The sequence below is a fragment of the Coregonus lavaretus genome, assembly GCF_964263955.1.
Source record: "Coregonus lavaretus genome assembly, chromosome: 5".
Lineage (NCBI taxonomy): Eukaryota > Metazoa > Chordata > Actinopteri > Salmoniformes > Salmonidae > Coregonus > Coregonus lavaretus.
This window is the reverse complement of record NC_139992.1, coordinates 2,641,341-2,662,272: the sequence shown is the minus strand read 5'-3', so window position 1 is coordinate 2,662,272 and position 20,932 is coordinate 2,641,341. Positions and strand designations below refer to the sequence as shown.

At 39.6% G+C, this 20,932-nt stretch overlaps 1 protein-coding gene across 1 annotated transcript in view; it reads right to left on the bottom strand.

Moving 5' to 3' along the window:
* Nucleotides 1-20,824: 20,824 nt before the first annotated feature.
* LOC311129812 (tubulin alpha chain-like) overlaps nt 20,825-20,932 on the bottom strand; it is a 4,108-nt gene continuing 4,000 nt past the window's right edge. Inside the window, exon 4 of the mRNA XM_084162267.1 lies at nt 20,825-20,932. This exon is cut by the window's right edge and continues 1,019 nt beyond it. The gene's annotated coding sequence lies outside the window, so the exon portion shown is untranslated.

The following is a 20,932-nucleotide window of genomic DNA, read 5'->3' as shown; positions in this document are numbered from 1 at the left end:
CGTGACGAAAACAAAATAGAACGTCTAGAACATGCCAGTGTTCCCTCCCTGAATGCCCAGTGCATTGTGATAGATGGACGCCTACAAATTACTTGATAGCAAATTTGACCATTACTACCCAAAAATAGGCATTTAGTCAACGAACCCAACACAAGGGAACATAACTGAACATGATCTATTCATTTTATACTAGAGTGAATTCATAGTGGTTTAAAATGAATTGACAGCTATATGTGCTTCTGTAAACCATTAGCTATATGAAAACGTTGTGTGCAATGGTTTATTTCATTGGACACTGTGTTAACAAACCTCCAAACGAGCTTCAATGCCATACAACACTCCTTCTGTAGCCTCCAACTGCTCTTAAACACTAGTAAAACTAAATGCATGCTTTTCAATCGAACGCTGCTGGCACCCGCCCACCCGACTAGAATCACCACTCTCGACGGGTCTGACCTAGAGTATGTGGACAACTACAAATACCTAGGTGTCTGGTTAGACTGTAAACTCTCCTTCCAGACTCACATTAAGCATCTCCAATCCAAAGTTAAATCTAGAATCGGCTTCCTATTTCGCAATAAAGCCTCCTTCACTCATGCTGCCAAACATGCCCTCGTAAAACTGACTATCCTACCGATCCTTGACTTCGGCGATGTAATTTACAAAATAGCCTCCAACACTCTACTCAGCAAATTGGATGTAGTCTATCACAGTGCCATCCGTTTTGTCTCCAAAGCCCCATACACTACCCACCACTGTGACCTGTTCGCTCTTGTTGGCTGGTCCTCACTACATATTCGTCGCCAAACCCACTGGCTCCAGGCCATCTATAAATCACTGCTAGGCAAATCCCCGCCTTATCTTAGCTCATTGGTCACCATAGCAGCACCCACCCGTAGTCTGCGCTCCAGCAGGTATATCTCACTGGTCATTCCCAAAGCCAACACCTCCTTTGGCCGCCATTCCTTCCAGTTCTCTGCTGCCAATGACTGGAACGAATTGCAAAAATCTCTGAAGCTGGAGACTCTTATCTCCCTCAATAAATTTAAGCATCAGTTGTCAGAGCACCTTACCGATCACTGCACCTGTACACAGCCCATCCGAAATTAGCCCACCCAACTACCTCATCCCTATATTGTTATTTATTTTGCTCTTTTGCACCCCAGTATCTCTATTTGCACATAATCTCTTGCACATCTAGCATTCCAGTGTTAATACTATTGTAATTATTCTGCACTATAGCCTATTTATTGCCTTACCTCCATAACTTGCTACATTTGCACACACTGTATATATATTTTCTGTTGTATTTCTGACTTTATGTTTTTTACCCCATATGTAACTCTGTGTTGTTTTTATTGCACTACTTTGCTTTATCTTGGCCAGGTCGCAGTTGTAAATGAGAACCTGTTCTCAACTGGCTTACCTGGTTAAATAAAGGTGAAATAAAAAAAATAAAAAAATGGAGGTATATAGCGGTCAAAATTAATTTAAACTATTGGATTTTCGGGAAAGCTCAAAATAAACATAACAGTTCAAGAGGTATATCCTTGAAAGAGTCAGCTCTATCCTTTAGCTCAGTGCAGATGTTGCCTGTAATCCATGTTTTCTGTTTGGGATATGTACGTAGGGTCACCTTGGGGACAATATTTTCGATGCACTTATTAATGAAGCAGGTGACTGATGTAGTGAACTCCTCAATCCCATCGGATGAATCCCGGAACATATTCCAGTCTGTGCTAGCGAAACAGTCCTGTAGCTTAGCATCACTTCATTGGACCACTTCCTTATTGAGCGCTTCACTGGTACTTCCTGTTTGAGTTTTTGCTTGTGTTAAGTTGCGTCAATTCAAATCTGGTGTAGGAACAAAAAGAGGTCAATACACGTCTTCTAAAATAGACTAGTATTTTAATTAATGCAAACACTTGAATGGTAAATATGATGTTCGTATATACGGGTCCACTGAAAAACCACGCAGGGCAGTCAGAGAACTAACTGTCCCAACCTAAAATTATTATTTTAATACTCTGACAGAGATAGTTCCTGTGACCACGCTATCCAGAGATAGCGTGGTTTAGACTTACTCAGCCTATCGTTGGCGCACAGGCTGGTCCCAGCCCCTCGGCGCTTCACTGTTGCCAAGCATTAGTTGTTATCTTTACAACTTGTCTCGAGTCAGCAACCTCAGACATAATTTGTTCTTCTTCATTGTAGCAGAACACATGTCCTTGAGCGGTTTAACAAAGAGGCAGTGTGTGTGAGTCACAAGTCTGTCTCAGCCTACCCCCTAACGGTTCCTCACATTAATCACAGCTTGTTATGTTAAACAATCTATATCAGTACAGCACAAACCTATTATGTTTAATCATTAATGTATTCTTTCTAAGCTAGGCATCACATCTAGTTGTAAGAAAATAGATCCCCACAATCCCGCTGGGTGTGAACCCAAAATAAGAAATTTCTGGGAAATGTAGGATTCCCCCTTTTGACACCCACTAGGGTGTCACTCATTAAAATACAAACAAAAAGAATCACACTTTTATTAATAGGCAATAATGATAATAAAAAGGCCTTCAGTCCTTCCATCTACACCTAACTTGTACTAGGTTGGCTACCAGCCACCCAGGAACTTCAAACCTTCACATAAGGAAAGACAAACATTCACAATGGTTAACTTGATTAATAAAGCATAAAACATAAACAGTGAAGTAAACTTTGGCCCCCTTTAGACACCCTCTAGGGTGTCACTCCACCACCTCACCAATAGCAAACCAAGGGTCATCCTCAGTCAGCTTCATCTCAGTGTCTGCATCCCCTTCTTGAGCCCCTAGGAGGGGCATCATACCAGCCGCATGCACGACATCTGTAACAGACTTTCTCAGACAAGGAATTACACAGGCAGCACAGCACATTAATATTAGAAACACAACTACTAGGGTCAGAAATCCAGTAACCACCAGTGCAGCATACTTACCAAACCACTCCCCCAACCAGGAGAACAGTCCGGTTTCCCTCCATTCCAGCCATGCTCTTCATTTCAGCTGATAGTTTATCTAAACCAACTAGGGCTTTAGAGATACTCCCGTCAGGACTGGTATTGTTAGGGATAAACGTACAACAATGGCTTACCATTCTATAGACACCACCCCTTTCTGCCTGATCTAGAGCCAACCTCTTTTTACTAAGTCATAGGAGTGAGATGGCGGATAATTGTTCAAAGATCCCTTCTGTTGCATCCCTAGTCCAGCCAATAAATCGTTGATGGTCGTAATAGATATAATTAATCCAATTCACAATTTTGTTTATTGTCACCCACCAAAAGAACGTGGTAGTAAACCCTTCCCCTAATTGTTTCATAGCTCGGTATCCATCCGATACCCCCCTTGGTATCCCAATCGCATCCATCTAAATAGGGCTATTCTCCTTCTTGTTAAAACTCCTCCTACATCTGTTTAATCCTTGGTTCCTGGTAACTAATTCTAACTAGCTGAACCAGTAGAACCAGGGCGCATGTATCTAGCCACCCCTTTGGAATTCTCTGCCTTACACTGCCTTTACTGGCACACGCCCACCACACATCGGTTACAGGGGCTGTAAGGTTTAGAATTCTTTCCTGTGCTTCCGAACTTAAATCTCCGATTGATAATTGGTGATGTCTTTGTTTCTCTTTACCCCCTATCTGGATGTTCAGTCCCCCTCGGTCTCATATCCCCGTCCCCAAGTGTATTTAAACACTTGAGTCTAGGAACAATCCGCCGTGGGGGCCGAACACGAATATAATAGGATTTTATAATCCCAATTTGCTTATTGACATGTACCCCACCCGTTGGCTACGTCCCTAACCCTTATTTTGAATCTGACAGTCTGCCCTTTTCTGACTTCCATTTTGTAGGCCACTCGTCCTTGACGGTCAGTATGTCGGGTCGCTTCTCTTCTCTTTTACTTCTTAACAATGGTAAGGGCATAGCGTAATTGGTGGTGGATCTTGACATGTCAAGACCATTACCGAGACTATGATGCAACTCAAGTTATCCATATACCCAAAAACCGCCAACCCTCTCCTGTCCTCAGTCTTTCTGCTTGGTACTACCCCATACTCACACCCTGAGAACACACTACAGTGATGATAGGTCGGGCAAAGGCAGTGACCAATATAACCTGATAGGGCCCTTCCCAACAGGCCTGCTTCAAGTTTTTCTTCTTTAGGGACTGGATGCTCACCAGTCACCTGGTTAGATAGAGTGGGTCACCTTCTCCTTTAGTTCACCTGTGGGGCACAAAACGTCTGACATATGGGTGTGGTGATACATTTTGTTAACCTTAAATTACCATCAGTAATCTAAAGATGGTAGTACACACAAAACATGATACAGATATCCCCAGTCCTAACCCATCAATAATTGTTTGTATCAATCTAATTCCTCATAACTAATCCATAAAACCACTCAAAATTCCTCGAGTATACAATGATTATTTAATTGATTACCCTAAATCTGCTACATGTGATCTCATCTCAAATGATCCATTATCAATTATTTGATCAACCCCCTAGGAAAATCTGTCTCCCCTTCTATTGTTCCTGTCCCCCCTGTAAATGTCATATTTCATTTTTTTAGCCAATACAATCACGGTTACATCAAATGTTCCCTCCTTTGGCCATTTAGTTACTATCTTTCTGGTCCTTTTTCTCATTTGTTAGAGATATTACCAATATCTTCACTATTTTCTGGGAACCTTCTCTTCATGATTGCTACTGGTGATCCTGCCATCTCTACTTCTGGTGTGGTCTAATGTCTATATTAGGGCGTAAGGTAAATTATTCATATTGTGTTTTTCAGCTAAACGTTTTATATCTCTCAGTTAATGGTATTTTCTCCCTAATATATCTTCATACTCTTCTTCTTTCCCTAAATGAGATTTAATCCCTTGCCTTTCCTCTACTATCCTTCTATCATTACTGGATCAATGATAATAACTGTAATAACTATTCATAATAATTGTAATAACTATTTCACATTAAATTGTGCCTTTTCCTGATAATGTTATAATTGCAGCCTATTGCATTACTTTAGTTTAAAATATAAGTTTGTTTATTTAACAAATCTAGAACCCACTATAGGTTGGTGCTATTCCCTCAGCATAATAGCTAAAGCTACTTGCATCCCCTGGTCCCCGTAACAAAAATAAATTATCGTTCTAGAATTCACCAACTATTTGCATACACCACTGGTGTTCAGCAACCTATCGAATAAAGTAATAACAATTAGAATTTATCAAAGCACTGCCTTCCAGTCAAGTATTTAGACCTCTACTTGAAATCTTACAGCTCAATCTAACTCGCTGGACTTTCTAAAAAAAAAATCCGCTAACCAGAGCCATAAATTATTCTCCTTTGTCCTCAACTCAATTTTCACAGCTCTATTGCCATTTCAGTTCGCTATTCAATTTCTTTAACTGTTCTCTTATTAGGCCCCCAATTAATAAAACAAATACTTGATATCGTTGATAAGCATACATTTAATGATATTCCTATCATTTGAACTATCTCTCACCCCTCCCCTTGCTCCTTCCTACACAACGGGGGAGGCGCGGGGACCTTGTAACATATTTTTCATCTATATTTTTTCGTAGATGTCTACTTACCACCACAAACCGATGCTGGCACTAAGACCGCACTCAACCAGCTGTATAGGGCCACAAGCAAACAAGAAAATGCTCATCCAGCGCCCCTAGTGGCCAGTGATTTTAGTGAAGGAAAACTGAAATCCTTCTTACTTAATTTCTATCAGCAATGTCACCTGTGCAACTAGAGGCAAAAAAAATAAAGATCACCTTTACTCCTCACACATTGTCCCGTTGATAGGATAGTCTCTAATAGGATATTACAGTTCTTCAGGGCCGAGTCATTGAAGTAGAATTTTTCATCCAAAATCGAGGTAAGTGATCGCTGTTCTGATGTGCAGAAGCTCTTTTCGGTCATAGGAAACGATGGCGGAAACATCATGTGCAAAAAAAGGTTACTTATAAGAAATCCCGCTATGCCCTCCGACGAACCATCAAACAGGCAAAGCGTCAATACAGGACTAAGATTTAATCCTACTACACCGGCTCTGATGCTCGTCGGATGTGGCAACTGCTCGGCCTCCGACCACAAGGCGCTACAGAGGGTAGTGCGTACGGACCAGTACATCACCAGCGCTTAGATTTACTATTGCTTTAGGTTTGTTAAAATAGAGCCGATAGTCTAATATCCATAGATTTTGTCAGCCAATTCCTTCAGTCACCATGCACTCCTTAAATATCTGTGTCAGTGAAGGGCTTGGTGTGTTAAGGTTGCTGTAGCTCAGCTGGTAGAGCACGGCGCTTGTAACGCCAAGGTAGTGGGTTCGATCCCCGGGACCACCCATACACAAAAATGTATGCACGCATGACTGTAAGTCGCTTTGGATAAAAGCGTCTGCTAAATGGCATATTCTTATTATTAAGTTAAATTAAAGCCATAGCTTGAATTGAGGGTGTATGTTCGGTTATTGTGGCTTTTATTAAAGAAAATGTCTAAAAGCATAGGCCTACCCCTTGTTAGCTTAAGATTAAGAAAAAAACATTATGGACCTGATCATGTGACGGGATCTATAACGACGCTTTAGTCCGCAATGCTAGAAACAAGCTGTAAAATGCCGGGGAAAGACATGACTCCGACGCACATGGGACATCTTTGGTTTGTCTATGAAATTCAGTGGCTGCGCTACAACCTTCTATAGCCAAGGAGACAAAAAAAAATAGACTTTGCTAGGGAAGTAATGTGTGATTCTGTAACTTGAAGTTCAACAGTTCAATAGGTTATTAAACAACATGCTAACTCTAAATCAGTCAGGAACAAGCCAGGTAGCCTAAGAAGGAACAAAAATAGATTATCTAGGCTATATTATTATTATTATTATTATTATTATTATTATTATTATTATTATTATTTCAAGGCTATAGCCTGCCATTTAAGAAACAAATTGTGAAGCATTGTGACAGCTGCATGCTGGCAGGAGGGCTCAGCATTTCAACAACGCATCAACAACAGCACTTCAACAACATGCCTATACATTTTGCATTTAGGCTGTATTACTTAGAATAAAAAGCAATGAAAAGAAAAATGCCTTATTAGGCTATACAGTCATTATTAGGCTATACAGTGCCTTTGAATTCACATTTAGGAACATGAGTTTGGCCAGTCTTTGGTTTGAGGATCATGCGGTGAGCGATGCATGCCTAGTTTGTTAATTTAGCCTAGCAAATACTCTTATATTCCCACGCCCTAATCAGAGTCAACACAAATCTATTTTGCAACAACAATATCATGGAATAAATTTTTAATTTATGCATATAGGCCTACCTGATGATATACGGCTGCTGTGTTAAAAAACGAATGGCTTTTTCTCTAATTCATCGATGATCAGATACTTCAGTTGTAACTGGTTCTGTCACGCTAAATGTGTATAGTTTGATTGACAACATTAGCACTGTTCCACACTTAGACTATCCTATTTTGTTAACAGTAGCCTGTATAGAAATCAAAAACGTCTCCGGTGCTGCAGCATGCGCTCATTCGTTGTCACGCTCTGTTGTGGTATTTAAAATAGATTCTGCTTGTCTCCAGTTGTGTAAAATGACGAAGAATTGCATGAAATTAGTTTATAAAAGGCTATTTTTTCTCAGACCGCAAATAAGATGATAGATTCATGCAGAGCTTTTTATTATAATGATGATCTTTTCACACCTACCCTTGTCCACGGTGGTCTGCGAATCCACAACGTCTGGCTACTTTGCCATGTAATGCTTACAAAAACGAAGAACCACTTCTAAAACGGTATATCTAAGGCTCTGGCCTGTCCTAGGAGTGAGGGTAAACAGTAGGCATGTTCTCTGCTACCCACTTTGTGTTTTAATTATTATTTGGGGTATAGGGGAGGGTCACTTGTTTTCTTTTCAAGCATACAGGAAGGGTCGGGTTAAAATATATTTTACTGAAGAAAGGGCAGATTTTCTCCAGGTATCCCTCATTATAAATAACGTACAGTCCCTTAATATTCTTGATCACCCCAAACAATTTTTGGAGCTGCATATTCATTCATGGCAATCCTCTCTCTCCCTACAATTTGACATTTGCGCCGCACCCGATCCTATAGCTGTGAAGCAAATCAGCAATCTGTTTGCTAGTGTAGTATCTTAAACAGTCTACAAATGCTGATTGTTGCAGGAAAGTGTGATAGAGGGAACTTGGCCCTAAGATTTTGCTGATGTGGCAAAATGGTGTACTCTACTGTGCTGGAAAACATCTGGAAAGCATTACTAAATTCCTGGAAAAGAGGATATGTAATGGCCTGGGATTGGTTTTTTAGAATCACACCATAATACGTCACAAAGGATATAAAACCATGTCTGAACAATAGAATAGGAAGAATAGCTAATCAGATTGGCTCGGGCTGTTTTCCAGACATCTGCAGGAGTCTGTCAAAATTCGATGCTGTAAACTCTTTGTTATAATAAACCTTTATAAACAGAGTACAGTGTCGGCGGATCTTCTTATCATCACAAGCATGGACCAGCAAAAGTGTTTCTTTTAGTAACCACATTTAATGGCGACGAGGTTTTTGTTTTATTGTTCTTTGGGACGTGCTATGTCTCTTCTTTGCATTCCATTCCTGGGCTACAAAACGACTACCTCTCAGGAAGCCGGCAACTAAGGGTAAGTTTTTATCACTAAATCATTGGGCGCTGGTCGTTTTGTGAGTCCAGAGTGTGTGCGTTAGAGATGTACCGTTAAAATTACTTATGCGTGCATTTTGCTGGTTCTTTTTGCTGTGTGATAAGAATTCCGTTCTAAATTTTCTAAATTAGTTTGCGTTGAGAACAACGCAGAAAGGGGGGAGAGTCTATAGACATTATTGACACTGGGCACACATATTTTGGCTTGGGAAAAAGTGTGTGAGAGAGTGTTCAGGAACATTATGAAGAAATAAGGCCAGGAATAAGTAAATGAGTATACTTTTAGGGCGCCGTTAATTTAAGGAAGCCCTCAAACGAGGCGATCATTAGAGATGGGCCATAAATCTTGATAGTTATTAGATTGACTCTCAAGTCAGTTCTCGGGACTGCTGGTTTAAGACAATATATTCAATTGTAAGTTTACCGCTCTGAATTTGTTTGACGAAACATCTGTCTGAAGTAATCCTCTCTTTTGAATGTCTAAAACCGGAAGGTAGCAGAAATTTAGCAAATGGAATATAAAGAAATAGGAACGGCGAGATGGATCCAATTTCTCTCTGTGTGTGTGTCTGAATGGAGGAAAAGCGCATTTCTCTGTCAGCATGTGTGTGCGAAACAAGAGTGAGTGTGGCTGCGTGCTTGATGAGTTCCAGATGTGTGTCGACTAAGGCTTTGACCAGAGTTTTTTAGTCTCTTGTAAATAAATGTTTTAGGTATTTATGTTTTCAAATGTTAAGCCCCTAGAGTAAAAAGTTAAAACCCCTACAACACAGTTAAGGTTAAATATCTTATGAGTCTCTGTTTGTGAGAACGTTTGTAATTCTTAAACTATATAAACTATGAGCCCCCTGGAAGGACTATAAGTTTAAAGATCTTATGAGTCTCTATAAAAAGAGAACGTTTACTAACGAATCATGAGCCTACAGGGAGGACTTTCTAAGAGTGTATAGAGATGTTTTATATTTCATAACGTCATTACTATAAATCTGCAGATAAGTGATAACAAACTTCGAAGTTGGATATGTCTTGTATGTTCTATGTGTTCAGTTTGTGAGCTCTGTTAATGTCTTAAGTCTTATTGTATGTCTTGTATGTTCTATGTGTTCAGTTTGTGAGCTCTGTTAAAGTCTTCAGTGTTATTGTCTATGGGAGGAGAGACCGGAGCAACAGCGGGTCTGTTTATAGGTCCTTACACTCTGAAATCACATTGGTGACTGAACTGCGCACGCGTAGGATTTATGACTTTAGCCACTCCCCTGCACTGAACTGATTGGGAGAGTCAACTTCAGTGCAGCCAAAAAAGAAAACGGGAGGGGGAATTTTGCACACAAGTGAAATGTTCTTTTGAATTAACTATTGCTTGACTGTAAAACTGTTTGGTTGATAATCGATTGAGTTGGTGAATGAGAGATATATTGACGGATTTAAAATAATAATAATAAAATAAATGAATAAAATAAAATGTTATTGAGCTATTTATAATATTCCTGAGTTAAGCTGTTTGCTTATTTCTTAGCGTGAATGTGGAAAAAGTATAAACTAAACTCTTCTTTGTCCTGTTGTCCTTCTGTCATACGAGAGACGAGAAGGAGGAGACAGAGAGAGAGAGAGAGAGAGGAGGGGCTGACATCAACTGACATCAGAGACGGCAACCCAGTCCAAATTAAGGCCAGTGCTGTTATTATTCACAAATCTACTTTCCCTCACAGGATATAATTGATACATTGTGTTTACATAGAATGTTTCATGTTGTGACCATTTCGCAAGAGCTTGGCAACAGACTGATGAATTTATGTAATTGATAATTGCACATTACAGTTTTTGTCAATGACTTGTTTTGATTAGAGTTGTGTTGGAATTCCAGCATTGAAATTATTCTGTAAAATTAAGGTAATTAATTGCTTATTAAGCAATTGGGTAGTGTTGCTGGTACAGGTATTTTATGTTTGAATTGCTCTGGAGTTGACTACTTTCCTTTACTCTTCCTCATCGGATGTGGTAAGATTGCCACTAATCAATAATTTGGTAAAATAAAATTCACAGAATAATTAGTAATTCATTATTTGATTGATTGATTTGATTAAGTTAGTTGATTGATTTATTGATTTGATTTATTGATTGATTGACTTCATTGGATTACTTAGTTGATTGATTGATTTGATTGAGTTAGTTGATTGATTTATTGATTTGATTTGTTGATTGATTGACTTGATTGGATTACTTAGTTGATTGATTGATTTGATTAAGTTAGTTGATTGATTTATTGATTGATTGATTCATTTGATTAGTAATTGATTAGTTGATTGGTTGGATTGATTGATTTGATTAAATTAGTTGATTGATTTATTGATTTGATTAGTTTATTGATTTGATTGGTTAGTTTGTTGATTGGATTAATTGATTGATTGATTTCATTGGTAATTGATTGACTGATTGATTTGATTTCATTGATTGATTGAATTTATTGATTGATTGATTGATTGATTGAATTGGTTGATTGATGTATTGATTTGAATTGGTTAATTGATTGATTGGATTAATTGATTAATTATTTTTTTAATTAAAAAAAAAAAAAAAAAAAAAAAAAAAAAAAGGGGGAAAACTAGAGGGTAACACATAACAAGTGCATTACAATGGGGAAAAAGGACATCAAAACTACAAAAGCAATTACTCCTCTTCATGTAGTACAGAATAGTAATCCACTAGTTAATGGTATAGCAAAATTATCTGAAAAATGGAATAAACGTTGGCCTGACATTGAACAACCATGGCCATTGGAAGGCACACTTAATCCAGACGTCATCAAGATAATGCAAGTGCTTGTATCCACGTATAAGACAGATCAAAAGAAGGGGAAGAAAGGAAAACTTCGTAAAGAAAAAAGACAAAGAGAGCTGGGTGTTCTTAAGCTTTTTGAAAATGAAGGACAAAAACTGATAAAAGACACAAAAGATAAGAGAGACAGAGGTGCAGAGAAAATGGCAAAAGAGGTGAAGGTGACAGAAAAACTCATTGCAGAAGTCAATACACCTTTCTCATATATGGATTCAGCAAAAACACCCCCACCTTATGAGAAAGAAGCCAAGTTTAAGGACATTTATCCTCAGCTTCCAGTGATCATTCAGGAAGGTGATTATTGCATCAGAGATGAGGATGAACGAATAATAGAGAGGGGACAAGCAGAAACGACCATAAAGATGAATCCAAACTCCAAAGGCAGGAAGACAACGAGATGTCTGGAGACTAAGGGTAGAGTGAGATCAAGGAGGATGGAACTTGATGATGATGATGATAATGATGATGATGATGATCAGAGTGATTCAGAAGAGATCATGGGTGGATATGACCCTGTCATCAGACAGAGGTTGGCCAGAGCGGAAAGAAGGGGTGATGGAAGTTGGAAGAAGAAGAATACAAGCGATTCAAGCCCTGGTGAAAATGAAGATGGAGACAGCGATGAAGATTTGGAGACTAAAGGTGCTTCATGTTCAAGAGGATTTTATCCTCCAATGACTAACACAGAAGAAGTAGAAAGAGATATAGACCAATGCGTATCATACCTGTATAAGGCCAATGATTTAGAAGAAGTAAAAGAACTGGAAGAACGACTCAAGAAGCTGCTGAGGAAAGAATCCCAAGAATCTGAGAAGAGATATACATTGAGGCCAAGGAAAGATGGCACTAGTAAGAAAATTATGCCGGTGATCATTCGAGGACAAAACCTAGAATATAAGCCTTTGCAGAATACCGATATGTCAGATATACTTGAGAAGCTGCCTACTCTTCAAGATGGAGCATATCCTTGGATTTCAAAGTTGGAAGAAATTACGGTGGGAACACAGTCTGCCATAGGAGACATTAAGAGACTTTTGGCTAATCTCCTTGGGATTCCAGGCATGGAAGAAATTTTTCAGAGAGCTGGACTTCATAAATAAATAAATAGGTCATTTAGCAGACGCTCTTATCCAGAGCGACTTACAGGAGCAATTAGGGTTAAGTGCCTTGCTCAAGGGCACATCGACAGGTTTTTCACCTAGTCGGCTCGGGGATTAGAACCAGCGACCTTTCGGTTACTGGCACAACGCTCTTAACCACTAAGCTACCTGCCGCCCCATAGTAGGAACTATGGGGCGGGAACTGCTGTGAATGATCCTGAATTGTTGGCTGCAAGCAGGAATCGGCTGTGGAGAGCACTGAAAGATACGTTTCCAACAAATGTGCATCCTGACAACATTCTGATTGACCCACTAGGACAACAAGAAAATCCGAGAGCCTACGTGTCAAGAGTTCATCAAGTGTGGAGAAATATTACCGGAAATGATCCAGATGTGAGTCAAATTGAGCAGTCAATCTTGAGAGCTAAACTACAGATGGGACTGCCCTTACCGGTAAGGAGCAAGCTGGCAGAAGTGGTTGGACTTGGAAGCATGACAAAAGGCGTCTATACAGATCATATAGCCCATCAAGTGGATCTGTACCGGAAAAAGGAACACAACCAGAAAGAACAGGACCAAGAAACTCTCAGAAAACTCAATCAAATACAACTGGAGAAGAAGAAGGAGAAGAGAAGCTTTGGTTATGCAGAATCAGTGTAAACCAAATCAACAATTACTGCTACAGCTTCAACTGAACAAGGTCAAATACAATTGTACCAGACACCAATAGCGGTACCAATTGTTTCATATCCATAGATAGTTTCTGGAAAGAAATAATTTCAGAGGAAGATACAGGAGCAAGTGAAGATCATCTGGAGGACAGGTGAACCTTTAGGGGAAAGGAGCAAAAATTCTAGAGATGCCCAGAAGATCCGAAAAGGAGGAGTTTCAACTGATAGCACCGATTAGAGAAGAAGAGAAAAAGATCCAACAATTGAAGTGAAAATAAACAATGGACTATGGGAAGTGATGATGGATAGCAGAAAGGCTTTTATCTGTGTTCAGCCTGAAGAGGTTACACATCTCACTATGTCAAAATCAATTAATTATGAGAAGAACTTGGAGTGAAGATCAGCGATTTCTGAAAATGATGATTTTGACTCAAGGACAAGGAGAGTCATAAGCTGTACGGAAGACAAATGAATATATTTGAAGTGTGAAGATGAATTGAGAATCTATGGAAGAAGAGATGTTGAAAAAGGTTCAAGAATGTTTGAGATATCAAAGTAGTACTGATATTGGATTTGTGAAATCAGCTCAATTGAGATGAAAGTTGAGGAGCCAGACCTCCTTGGAAGAATCAGCATCCATTGAAAGATGAAGCAATCCAAGGGATTGAACCAGAAATTGAAGGACTTTCAAAAGCAAGTGTTTTGAAGACGATAGAAAAATCGTTAGAGTAGCAATCAATTATTGTTTTGGAGAAACCATGATGATTTAGTAAGCTTTGGGATAGCTTATGTTGTAAATGGGAGATTAGGATAAAAATCACTAAGGAGTATAGTTTTTGGGAACCATATTTTCTTGAATAGATTGACTATGTCATAGGTAGGTGCATAATCTGTCTGAAAAATAATGTGTGACTGTTATTCTTGGTTACATTCATATACCAAGAGGTTCATAAGATGTTCAACTAAGCTAAAAGATGCTCAGTCGGTTGCAAAGTTGTTGTGTAAAGAAGTCATAAGCAGGTGGGAATTTCCCGATTTAATATCCTCAGAAAATGGGAAAGAGTTTTGTGAATAAATCAGTGAAATGGGTTTTTGAAAAAAAAAAATTGAGAAAAATAAAATTGGAAAAAGTTAGACTAAAAGGTTATGAAAACTAGGGTTGAAATAACTCTAGGAAATTTGGAATATCTGATTGTGGGACGATTATATTATTGTGATGAATCAAAGGGGGGAAATGGAATGTGATTCATTTGATATATAATCTTAAATATACATTCTTATATTATTGCTGATATTGATGTTTTAATTTGCATGTGTTGTTTTGCAAAAGATACTGTTTGGTATTTTCTTTTCTTCCAGAAGCATATGGGGGAATATGTAGAGGGACTCAAATACTCAAACATGGACAATATGAATGGACTGGAGGAAGTGGAACAAGGAAGGAGTGGAAATGTTCCGATTCCATCATCGACGTCGCATTGAAAGACGACACTGTGGAGGAGATGAAGTGTAGTGGACTACATTCCAGTGTTATATTCTTTCTGTATTAATTTTTGAACAATTATGTTTTCTGTGTTGGGTACATGTGGGGACCTCAGATGTTTTTGTTTATTTCGTTGAAGTTTAGGGATATGGGGTCTAGGCAAGGACAGAGAGAATCCACAGGAGGGTCCGATGGGTCGACCAGCCTGAATGTGGACATTTTGATTGTATTTTGTTTGCTGGGGTTTTCATATGTATTCAATTGCATCATAGCTTAAAATGTATTCATGAAGATGTGTGAATTGATCTGGAGTACTTAGGTGGTCGCCTAGGGCAGAGGGGCCGTGAGAGAATTTTCCTGTCTTGACTGACTGATGGATATTTGGAATGAAAGCTGCCAGACAGGTTTTTCGCTCTTACACTCCATGACAATTCATTTACACTCCATGACAATTCATTTACACTCCATAACAATTTATTTACACTCCATAATAATGTATTTACACTACATACAAAAATGTGTCTATATAAACATGTGTTTAATCTCCATTAATTTTGGTTTATTGTTAAAGTTACTCAAGAGCAAGAATTGTTATTTGTCATAATCCTATTCTTTTTGTTTTCGAGACTTAATTAGTCTCGAAGGGGGGAATATGTAGTATCTTAAACAGTCTACAAATGCTGATTGTTGCAGGAAAGTGTGATAGAGGGAACTTGGCCCTAAGATTTTGCTGATGTGGCAAAATGGTGTACTCTACTGTGCTGGAAAACATCTGGAAAGCATTACTAAATTCCTGGAAAAGAGGATATGTAATGGCCTGGGATTGGTTTTTTAGAATCACACCATAATACGTCACAAAGGATATAAAACCATGTCTGAACAATAGAATAGGAAGAATAGCTAATCAGATTGGCTCGGGCTGTTTTCCAGACATCTGCAGGAGTCTGTCAAAATTCGATGCTGTAAACTCTTTGTTATAATAAACCTTTATAAACAGAGTACAGTGTCGGCGGATCTTCTTATCATCACAAGCATGGACCAGCAAAAGTGTTTCTTTTAGTAACCACACTAGCGCACCCGACCTGTGTTAATTGACGGTTTTCTGGTCCAATCAGAGGGCCGAGTGTGCATTTCACTAGCCAATCTGTTGCATGTTTTTTTTTGTGCAAGGGCGATGCTGCGGCTACTGTCTCTGGCTGCGTGGAGAGTAATCCACAGAACGAGTGACAAAACAGTAAAAACCCTGAGCCACCCAAGTCATAAAGTGTTCTCTCTGCTATCGCACGGCAAGCAGTACCGATGCACCAAGTCTGGAACCAACAGGACCCTGAACAGCTTCTACCCCCAAGCCATAAGACTGCTAAATAGTTAGTTAAATAGTTGACCAAATAGCTACATGGAATATCAGCGTTGACCCTTTATGCACTAACTTTATTTGACTCATCACATATGCTGCTGCTACTGTTTACCATCTGTCACTTTATTCCTAATTATATATACACTACCGGTCAAAAGATTTAGAACACCTACTCATTCAAGGGTTTTTCTTTATTTTTACTATTTTCTACATTGTAGAATAATAGTGAAGACATCAAAACTATGAAATAACACATATGGAATCATGTAGTGACCCAAAAAAGTGTTAAACAAATCAAAATATATTTTATATTTGAGATTCTTCAAATAGCCACCCTTTGACTTGATGACAGCTTTGCACGCTCTTGGCATTCTCTCAACCAGCTTCATGAGGTAGTCACCTGGAACGCATTTCAATTAACAGGTGTGCCTTCTTAAAAGTTAATTTGTGGAATTTATTTCCTTCTTAACGCGTTTGAGCCAATCAGTTGTGTTGTGACAAGGTAGGGGGGTATGCAGAAGATACCCCTATTTGGTAAAATACCAAGTCCATATTATGGCAAGAACAGCTCAAATAAGCAAAGAGAAACGACAGTCCATCATTACTTTAAGACATGAAGGTCAGTCAATACAGAACATTTCAAGAACTTTGAAAGTTTCTTCAAGTGCAGTTGCAAAACCCATCAAGCGTTATGATGAAACTGGCTCTCATGAGGACCTCCACAGGAATGGAAGACCCAGAGTTACCTCTGCTGCAGAGGATAAGTTCATTAGAGTTACCAGCCTCAGAAAATGCAGCCGAAATAAATGCTTCACGGAGTTCAAGTAACAGACACATCTCAACATCAACTGTTCAGAGGAGACTGAGTGAATTAGGCCTTCATGATCGAATTTCTGCAAAGAAACCACTACTAAAGGACACCAATAACAAGAAGAGACCTGCTTGGGCCAAGAAGGCGCAGTGTGGGTGAACGGATGATCTCCGCATGTGTATTTCCCACCGTAAAGCATGAAGGAGGAGGTGTTATCGTGTGGGGGTGCTTTGCTGTTGACACTGTCTGTGATTTATTTAGAATTCAAGGCACACTTAACCAGCATGGCTACCACAGCATTCTGCAGCGATATGCCATCCCATCTGGTTTGGGCTTAGTGGGACTATCATTTGTTTTTCAACAGGACAATGACCCAACACACCTCCAGGCTGTGTAAGGGCTATTTGACCAAGAAGCAGAGTGATGGAGTGCTGCATCAGATGACCTGGCCTCCACAATCCCCCGACCTCAACCAAATTGAGATGGTTTGGGATGAGTCGGACGGCAGAGTGAAGGAAAAGCAGCCAACAAGTGCTCAGCATACAGTGAGGGAAAAAAGTATTTGATCCCCTACTGATTTTGTACGTTTATTTGAACAGTGAGAGACAGAATAACAACAAAATAATCCAGAAAAACGCATGTCAAAAATGTTATAAATTGATTTGCATTTTAATGAGGGAAATAAGTATTTGACCCCCTCTCAATCAGAAAGATTTCTGGCTCCCAGGTGTCTTTTATACAGGTATCGAGCTGAGATTAGGAGAACACTCTTAAAGGGAGTGCTCCTAATCTCAGTTTGTTACCTGTATAAAAGACACCTGTCCACAGAAGCAATCAATCAGATTCCAAACTCTCCACCATGGCCAAGACCAAAGAGCTCTCCAAGGATGTCAGGGACAAGATTGTAGACCTACACAAGGCTGGAATGGGCTACAAGACCATCGCCAAGCAGCTTGGTGAGAAGGTGACAACAGTTGGTGCGATTATTCGCAAATGGAAGAAACACAAAAGAACTGTCAATCTCCCTCGGCCTGGGGCTCCATGCAAGATCTCACCTCGTGGAGTTGCAATGATCATGAGAACGGTGAGGAATCAGCCCAGAACTACACGGGAGGATCTTGTCAATGATCTCAAGGCAGCTGGGACCATAGTCACCTAGAAAACAATTGGTAACACACTACGCCATGAAGGACTGAAATCCTGCAGCGCCCGCAAGGTCCCCCTGCTCAAGAAAGCACATATACAGGGCCGTCTGAAGTTTGCCAATGAACATCTGAATGATTCAGAGGAGAACTGGGTGAAAGTGTTGTGGTCAGATGAGACCAAAATCAAGCTATTTGGCATCAACTCAACTCGCCGTGTTTGGAGGAGGAGGAATACTGCCTATGACCCCAAGAACACCATCCCCACCGTCAAACATGGAGGTGGAAACATTATGCTTTGGGGGTGTTTTTCTGCTAAGGGGACAGGACAACTTCACCGCATCAAAGGGACGATGGACGGGGCCATGTACCGTCAAATTTTGGGTGAGAACCTCCTTCCCTCAGCCAGGGCATTGAAAATGGGTCGTGGATGGGTATTCCAGCATGACAATGACCCAAAACACACGGCCAAGGCAACAAAGGAGTGGCTCAAGAAGAAGCACATTAAGGTCCTGGAGTGGCCTAGCCAGTCCTTAATCCCATAGAAAATCTGTGTAGGGAGCTGAAGGTTCGAGTTGCCAAACGTCAGCCTCGAAACCTTAATGACTTGGAGAAGATCTGCAAAGAGGAGTGGAACAAAATCCCTCCTGAGATGTGTGCAAACCTGGTGGCCAACTACAAGAAACGTCTGACCTCTGTGATTGCCAACAAGGGTTTTGCCACCAAGTACTAAGTCGTGTTTTGCAGAGGGGTCAAATACTTATTTCCCTCATTAAAATGCAAATCAATTTATAACATTTTTGACATGCGTTTTTCTGGATTGTTTTGTTGTTATTCTGTCTCTCACTGTTCAAATAAACCTACCATTAAAATTATAGACTGATCATGTCTTTGTCAGTGGGCAAACATACAAAATCAGTAGGGGATCAAATACTTTTTCCCCTCACTGTATGTGGGTACTCCTTCAAGACTGTTGGAAAAGCCTTCCAGGTGAAGCTGATTGAGAGAATGCCAAGAGTGTGCAAAAGATGTCATCAAGGCAAAGGGTGGCTATTTGAAGAATCTCAAATATAAAACATATTTTGATTTGTTTAACACTTTTTTGGTTACTACCTGATTCCATATGTGTTATTTCATAGTTTTGATGTCTTCACTATTATTCTACAATGTAGAAAACAGTATAAATAAAGATAAACCCTGGAATGAGTCGGTGTTCAAAAACGTTTGACTGGTACTGTACATATCTACCTCAGTTACCTAGTACCCCTGCACTTCGACTGGTACCCCCCGTGTATATAGCCAAATTATTATTACTGATTGTGTATTTATTATTACTTTTATTATTACATGTTTTTACTTTTCTATGATTTCTCTATTTTCTTTCTCTCTGCATTGTTGGGAAGGGCCCGTAAGTAAGCATTTCACTGTTATGTTTCTGAAGCATGTGACAAAATAAAATGTCATTTCATTTCCACACTGCCTGTTGATAATATAACGCTCACGGTCCTTTTAGTGTCCATCTGGTGGCGGGATGAGGAAATGGCAAAAGGACGGCTATGGTCTGGGCCTGCTCATTTCAGAGGCATTTTGTAACTGTAGTAAAGCTCATCTCATAAGAACACTTATGGAAATACGCAGATTAACATCAAAACAAAGCGGACACATTTAATATTGTATTATTGTAGTCTTCTTCTTCATAGTGACCATGTATAAATAATTTACAACTATGTAAGTGTGAAACATCTGCATCGCTTTTCCATCTGAACCTGTGTGGAGTGTGGTCATCAATGAGTTCCTAGTTTTACTAAAATCTGTGCGTATCCTATACTGTATACCTTCCAGGCCTGTACTAACCTAGCAGACACTGACATAAAGCCTGTTCTAGTCTAGCAGACACTGACATAAAGCCTGTCTAGTATAGCAGACATAAAGCCTGTTCTAATCTAGCAGACACTGACATAAAGCCTGTTCTAATCTAGCAGACACTGACATAAAGCCTGTTCTAATCTAGCAGACACTGACATAAAGCCTGTTCTAGTCTAGCAGACACTGACATAAAGCCTGTTCTAAGCTAGCAGACACTGACATAAAGCCTGTTCTAGTCTAGCAGACACTAACATAAAGCCTGTTCTAGTCTAGCAGACACTGACATAAAGCCTGTTCTAATCTAGCAGACACTGACATAAAGCCTGTTCTAGTCTAGCAAACACTGACATAAAGCCTGTTCTAGTCTAGCAGACACTGACATAAAGCCTGTCTAGTCTAGCAGACATAAAGCCTGTTCTAGTCTAGCAGACACTGACATAAAGCCTGTCTAGTCTAGCAGACACTGACATAAAGCCTGTTCTAATCTAGCAGACACTGACATAAAGCCTGTTCTAATCTAGCAGACACTGACATAAAGCTTGTCTAGTCTAGCAGACATAAAGCCTGTTCTAATCTAGCAGACACTGACATAAAGCCTGTTCTAATCTAGCAGACACTGACATAAAGCCTGTCTAGTCTAGCAGACATAAAGCCTGTTCTAATCTAGCAGACACTGACATAAACACTCTTCTTTGAAGCTGCAGCCTTATCAAAACTTGATTTCTTATGATCTGCTTGTTTGAAAGTCAATCATAGATCATCTTTGAGTCTAAAAACAACCACATACAGATACAGTTGAGTTGGTTTATGACGCGTTTATTGAGAACCCTGACACAACATGACTAGGTGTAGCAAAGACTGTTAACACCGCAGTGGGGAAAGCGTTGCCATCATGTGTAGGCCTCCAACA